We start from the raw sequence: 7849 nt of genomic DNA, 5'->3' as shown, positions 1-7849 counted from the left end.
CCCCCCACCACCCTAGTGAGGATGAGCTGCTGGTAAATTTGCTTCCTCCTCTCTATGTTGATGGCCTCGGCGTGGTTCACCATGGGCTTGGGGTAGTGGGCTCATGATGCACTTGGCGGCCTTCTGCCCTTCCTCTGGGGCATTCCAGGGATAATAGATGTGTTTGGCTGGAAACCCCCTCAACATTAGTGAATAGCATCTGGGAGCAGAAAAAGAACAGATAGAGAATAAATGTGGAGCAGAGACTAAAAAAAAAAAGGTGGAACATGTGATGCGATAGAGACTGCTTTCTCACAGCACCACCATAAATCAGACAATGTTCCAAACAATTCTGTGATATTTTTGTGGTCCAGATGCACCCATGACGAATTGGTTCACCCATGTGAGCTTATAAAGAAGCACAAGTTAACCACGAGATTTTACCTTCTCATCTGGTGAACAGCTTATGAAACACCAGTACTGTTAGACACTTCCTAAGTACTCAGCCCAGTACTGGAAGTTTTCCTCTTTTTGCTTGTCAACATTGAATCCTGGTCATTTTATTTAGGCTTTTCAGACTAGATTTTGCAAATAAAAAAATGTTCATGTTAATTCGAAAACTGAACAAAGTACTGGCTTTAATCAAAAATATAAAACATAAATAATTGATTGCATTTGTATTCATCCCCTTCAAGTCAGTATTTAGTAGATACACCTTTGGCCACACTACAGTTTCACCCCAACCATCTTTGTGAAAGATGCGTCCCCATGATGCTGCCACCACCGTGCTTTACAGCGGAGATGGTGTGTTTGTAACGATGTGCATCTTATCTGTTGGCCAAAAAGCTCAATGTTGGTTTAATCAGACCAAAGAACCTTCTTTCAGTTAACTTCTCCTTTATGCATTCTGATGAACTCTAGTCTAGATTTAATACNTGTTTATATGAAACATTTAGTTTCCAGAAAAACTGTTTCTCCAGGTCAGTTTTCTCATGTCAGGGTTTGATCCGGGGCAGCTGATGTCAGCCTGTCAGCTACATACAACAAATCTCCCATCACGTCAGATTCCATTACTCTGGGAACCATTTCACATTTTACCATTTTCTCACGAGGGTGTGGAAGCTGAGGCGGTCAGGTGAAGAGCAAAAAACATCACAGCCATCGTGAAGAGCTGCTGAGATGCGGCTGGATTGATGGTTTTATGTGTAGATTGTGTCCTGATGACGTCCTAACCGTACAAACTTGGAGTGTGTTAAGAAGACAACAGCCCTGGTTAGTGGGTTCATCACTTCTACAGTTACACACCAGCTGACTGTCATTTCGAGCTCCTGACAATCTAAATATTACGCGCCATAGGGACTTCTTCAGATAAGGAGCCAGTGGTACAGGGCCGATCCGTCCCATCTCCACCATGTTGTTAGCTACAGACATGACTGTTTGTTGGTTAGCTGGAGACAATGCCGCCCATGTGACTCGGATGGACGGAGGGACCTTTTGAACCCTATTTGCTCTGCTTCCACAATCTGGAGCTGCTTTCAGGTGGACTCTCTTCTGCATGGACTGTCCTCTGTCTGCATAAAGACATGACACAGAATATGCATCGGGGAGAACTTCACATGTATTTGCCACCTTAAAACAAAACATTTATTTCTTCGTTTTGCGGTGCAGCATCCCCACCGTCTCTGGGCACTGAAGAGTTTTTTTTCAACATCAGCGGCTTTTTGGAAGTACAACAATGATTTAGTTATGCTCTGCAATAAAGCCCAACATTCAGCTTCTAGTTCACAGCTGACAGCGATTCTGCGGGCCAGTGATCACGTCTTTGGCATCATGCTGCCCACTGCCCAAGTCTCATGGGGAGCATTTACGTCATGAGTGCGATGACTAGGTTGATAAAAAGAAAAACAAAACAGCACTTTGTCATGAATTTACAAGTTAAATGTGCGTGTTTGTAGAAATATGCAACATAAACCTATGTACCTGTCTGAGACATTCCCTCCTGTAGGACAGGGTCTTCAGAGGACCCTCTCGCACCCTGAATGGTCCCTGGGTTGACTCTGCCCACACTGCTACCATTTGCACAGCTGTTGGGATTGGCAGGTACTGCTGCCAGAAGGCCTGCAAGGTGAGCAAAGACATTCAAATTTACCCACAATGTTGCCCTTTTTGTGAAAACAAAAACAAACAAACAACACTAAACACAACCGCTTTGAATGTCTGGTAAACCCCGGTCTTTCAATGAAGCTATTGGGTAGGTGGACATTAACCTTTCAACACTAAGTAACTGTGGCTTGAATTACCAGGGACATATGCCTGTATGCAAGGTGTCTCAGTGGTTAGCACCGTTGCCTCACAGCTAGAAGGTCGCCAGTTCGCGTCCCGGTGAGGACACCCGGGATCTTAAGAAAAAACTGTCAAGATCCCTGGTTATGGCCCAGGATCTTTCTGCGTGGAGTCTCCATGTTCTCCCCGTGCAGGGTGGGTTCTCTCCGGGTTCTTCAGCTTCCTCCCACAGTCCAGAAACATGCTGAGGTTAATTGGTGATTGTAAATTGTCCATAGGTGTGAATGTGAGTGTGCTTGGTTGTCTGTCTCTAAGTGTAGCCCTGTGATAGACTGGTTGCCTGTCCAGGTGAACCTGCCTTCACCTTGAGTCAGCTGGGATGGACTCCAGCCCCCCCACCACCCTAGTGAGGATGAGCTGCTGGTAAATTTGCTTCCTCCTCTCTATGTTGATGGCCTCGGCGTGGTTCACCATGGGCTTGGGGTAGTGGGCTCATGATGCACTTGGCGGCCTTCTGCCCTTCCTCTGGGGCATTCCAGGGATAATAGATGTGTTTGGCTGGAAACCCCCTCAACATTAGTGAATAGCATCTGGGAGCAGAAAAAGAACAGATAGAGAATAAATGTGGAGCAGAGACTAAAAAAAAAAAGGTGGAACATGTGATGCGATAGAGACCGCTTTCTCACAGCACCACCATAAATCAGACAATGTTCCAAACAATTCTGTGATATTTTTGTGGTCCAGATGCACCCATGACGAATTGGTTCACCCATGTGAGCTTATAAAGAAGCACAAGTTAACCACGAGATTTTACCTTCTCATCTGGTGAACAGCTTATGAAACACCAGTACTGTTAGACACTTCCTAAGTACTCAGCCCAGTACTGGAAGTTTTCCTCTTTTTGCTTGTCAACATTGAATCCTGGTCATTTTATTTAGGCTTTTCAGACTAGATTTTGCAAATAAAAAAATGTTCATGTTAATTCGAAAACTGAACAAAGTACTGGCTTTAATCAAAAATATAAAACATAAATAATTGATTGCATTTGTATTCATCCCCTTCAAGTCAGTATTTAGTAGATACACCTTTGGCCACACTACAGTTTCACCCCAACCATCTTTGTGAAAGATGCATCCCCATGATGCTGCCACCACCGTGCTTTACAGCGGAGATGGTGTGTTTGTAACGATGTGCATCTTATCTGTTGGCCAAAAAGCTCAATGTTGGTTTAATCAGACCAAAGAACCTTCTTTCAGTTAACTTCTCCTTTATGCATTCTGATGAACTCTAGTCTAGATTTAATACGAGTCATTTTTGTCTTTCTGTTTTGCCGCTCTCCCATAAAGCTTCGACTGCACAGTTGTCTGCACAGTCTCTCCTAGCCGAGCTGCTAAAGCTTGTAACTCCTTCAAAGGGTTTCATGCATTTTCCCAAAAAGGATTCAAGCCAACCAAAGAATATGTATTTGCAAAATCTCCTCTATGTTTTCCCCCCAGTATTTTCTGTGTATATTTGTGATGGATCACACCAGTACCAGGGTGACTTCAGGTCATTATACACACTGCATTAAACTGTATTTCTACCTTCCTCTCCAGATGCCGTTCTAGCCTCATGAGAGCCTCGGTTTCTCCACCTGGCCATGCTGCTGTGGTTAGGCCCTCTGTCTCGAAACCTGGTAACACAATCGAGTCAAAAGTTGTCATTAGCTCCTGACTCTGATAATGAAGTCTCCTGGATTGCATTAACAAAAATACACCAATAGCGCTTTTATCCAAAGTGCTTTACAATGTGTTTCTCATTCACCCACTCACACAATAATGGCGACAGAGCTGCCATGCCCAAGGGACACTTGTGAAGGGGCTGGGGATCGAACCACCAACCTTGCGATTGGAGGACAGCCCCTGAAATGCAGCAACACATTGAAAAAGTCGCCCTGTATTAATGCACACAAATTACGCACACTTAAAGAGAAAGAAAACGCCTACCAAGCTCCTCCAGGGAGGGAACCCCAAACTTGTCGTTGTGGTCGTGACTGATGGGTGTGAGGCAGTTTCATTAGATGTGATGGTCTCTGCAGGCAGCTCCACGGCATCCATTTGGTTGATCAGAGCCTGGAAGCGCTTGTACGTGACCACCGTTGAGTTCTCTAATCCTTTAGGGAAGATAAATATATTAAAAGGGAATCCCTACCTGCATGCACAGAGTAGGTGGTCACAATCTCCATTTCAAACAGGTTTATCACTGTGGGACTTTTGTCTTAACGCATACTGAAGAATCACTCACTTGTCCAGACTGTAGAGCGTGTGAGAAATCCGCACCTCTACTCCGGCCTCGCTGGCTAGTTTTTGGATGGCGGCATCGCCTTCCTCACCAAACGGCTCAGAGTCGTGCTCATAAGATAAATGAGTGATCTGCCATTCCTAAGAAAGTACACGCAACACATCAGGACTGCATATATGAGTTCACTTCATACATAACTAGAGTCAAAATTGTTTCTAAGACAAATATATATAGATCAATAATTGAGGTGCTTTTTTAACACAATTACATATCTCAGAAATACGTCATTTCTGTGTAACCAGTTTAGGGGCTTTAAACATGTTGCATCGTGTTTCAGAGTTCAGACTGATCTTTCACTCCATTCAGTATCTCCTACCTTAAAAAGACGAGGGAAGACGTCTGTAGGCTGGCCTCTGATGACAAACAGGCTCGCATCCAGTTCCTCTAAACCTGGACCAGCAGAAGGATTGTGTAATTGGTTAGACCTATGAGATAACATCTCTGCCACCGATCACAGAATGCAGTCATGAGACCATCAGCCACAGGCAGAGCTGATCTGATGATCCAAATAAAGCAATGTAGGGGGCGCTGTACCTCCACTACAGCGTGAAGCACGTCTGTGACACATGGGTAAAATTTCAAAGGAAGGGCATTTACCCTGATTGAGTTTCAGCTTGTAAGACATGCAGCTGTTGCTTTAAGGAGAACCCCTGCCTCAAATTAATACTATAAGTATGCAGTTAACAAAAATATATTATATACATTTATGGTTTAAACTGTGCAAACTAGACTAAGTTATTTACACAAGGCAATAAATGGATAATAACACAAAACATTAGATGTTACAACACTACTATTTTGACACACAATTTACAGCAAGCTTTACTTAAGATATTTTTCTAATTAAGTGTAAATCACACCTTTATTTATTTCAAATGCACAAATAACTACTTTAATCCACAATGTGTCCCAGTAAATAAATAAATAAATATTGGGTTCAGACTTGCGCTGATGAAGCATTTTGCATAAATTTGTGATAATAGCCAGTCTTCCACTAGCAGGATCAATAATAAAACTAAGCAATCTGACATTTACGCCATATTTTAAGCACAATGTGACACGATACAACACAATATTCCTCCTTCCATCAGTAAAGAATGAAATGAAAGACCAGTGTTTCAGTGGGAACTGGCAGCCATCTTCTGGTGAAGCCTTTTTAACACACAGTCACACAGAAAAATTACAAAATGGTACTAAAACAGTGCAGACAGTCAGGTATACACGGCAGAGAATGTATCCTCTGGAGGTTGAAGAAGAAAGCCATTGTCTTTTATTGTGATGGTCAAAGACCCCTGAATTGATTCCCTGTTGCCATGTGTTTTCCCATCACCTTTTGTCATGTGTTTTCCTACCTCCTGTCACAGGCACCCGATTCCACCCCCTGTTGTTCATTGCTCCCCTTACCTCCTGCCATTTGATTAGCAACTGTATGTTAATTTACCTCTATTCACCTTTGTATTTACATACAGCCCCCCCCTACCCTCTGACTTACAGTGTAAATGTGTGACTCTGCAGATGTTCAGGGTCGGTCCACCTTCACAGACTCATGCTCTGTGTTGGTGAACCAATACCGGAATACTAATAAACACCCACTACAGCAAACTTCACATGAGGACTATGAGTAAAATTTCTTCAACAAGGTGCATTACATTCTCAGTCTCTTATGGCTGTAAAAGGCAGAAAAACACACTGAGAGAAGTGCTCTTGTTCACAACAGTCACGACGTTTAAACAACCCTGTTCTCTCTAATACAACCAGCATCATGATAAAGGAGTGTGAATATTATTTTCATGCTATCTTTTGCAGATTCACCACAACCCTTCCGCACAGCGACCACGGTTCAGGGTTGATATTTATTTCCTGTGGTTTCTATTATTGTCTGTGCAGCTTATCTGGTTACCGGTTCCTGAATGAACGAATGAAACTGCAAAATGTGTTATGAACGTGATTTGAAGAAGGGAGATGCTTAAATATTACATCTTTGATACCAAAACCCCTTCCCCTGCCTACTAAAACAAACTCCTGTAAAAGATTCGATACAGGACGCTGATCTGATAAAAGACTATCAACCCCCACCACCAGCCTCGACCAAATTTCATTATGATGTGATTTTCCTCTCTAATAAAATTGGACTTATTATAGTCAGATCAGTCAACCCCTTCTCTTTAATTTTTGTTAACATCTGTCTGAAGAATTGGTTCCAAAGTCATTTAAATCAGGGTTTAAGAAATCTGCTTTATTGGTCCCCAAAGGAAAGTTAGAACCTAAAAGTAGAAAAACCACAAAGCTGTGATGTGAAGGTGGTTCTATCTACCTGATAACTTCAAACCTTGGATGTACAATGGCAAATTTGGTGTTTTTTCTGATAATTTAATGGTAAACCCTATTAGTTTATGTGTAGTTTTACATAAAATAATAAGAATAATAATTATAATTATAATAAAGGAAGCAGGATACAAATCAAAGCAACTCTTTTGCTTTTTGCATATTCTGCAGAATTATTTGTGAACACTTGGTTGATATTGTAAATGTAACTTAACTCTTTCAAAAATCTGCAAAATAAAACTTTCATTGCAAAAACAAGCCTTTTCATCCACAAAACATGGATTGAAAATGTCTGTTTGTATTAATTTTAATTTATTCAGAATATTTTATATTATATTTACTACTTTCCCACAGCATAGGGATTGTTTAAAAGTTGTGCTTTATTCTTTAAATTCTCAGTTCAAACTATGTCTGTCTGACTTAATGAGAACAGATTTGTGAGGGAGCCGTGCATGTTCCTTTTATCTGCTGGTTGTGTTGCATAGCAGTCACGTAGCCTAAATCATGACTTTTGTTTCCCGTAGATCTCTAAAAATCCTCTTCTTCCTGTGTCAGCAGTCTGAAACTTTAAATTGCTTTTTGAAGTGTTACATTTCAGGTCTGTGGAACAAGCAAATTATATGTGGCACTACATAGGGGATGCCTGAATTACAACCTAGATAATAGAGGACGGAGGTCTGGGTGTATCTGATCTCCTTCATGTGCAGAGCGCCAATGCATTGTTGCACTTGAGCCGCAATCACTCCTAGACCGGAGGCTCAAGGTTGCAATTCCCCATATGAAGGCAAGTCACTACACCCGCCGGCTGTAATAGACAGCAGCCATCTGTAAACGCAATCCCTGAGCAGATGTGTGGGTGTGCTGGTCCAGGCCACAGGGGTCAGCTCTGGGTAGCTTCAATGACAGGAAGAAAACTATCCAT

The 7849-nt window shown here is 42.2% G+C and overlaps 1 pseudogene; it reads right to left on the bottom strand.

The window, feature by feature from the left end:
- Positions 1–2729: 2729 nt before the first annotated feature.
- Positions 2730–5170, bottom strand: LOC103361126 (cryptochrome-1-like; annotated as a pseudogene).
- Positions 5171–7849: the final 2679 nt, after the last annotated feature.

The sequence above is a fragment of the Stegastes partitus genome, unplaced genomic scaffold (assembly GCF_000690725.1).
Source record: "Stegastes partitus isolate 25-593 unplaced genomic scaffold, Stegastes_partitus-1.0.2 Scaffold487, whole genome shotgun sequence".
NCBI lineage: Eukaryota > Metazoa > Chordata > Actinopteri > Pomacentridae > Stegastes > Stegastes partitus.
The sequence above is the reverse complement of the archived record's forward strand: the minus strand, read 5'-3'. Positions and strand labels throughout refer to the sequence as shown.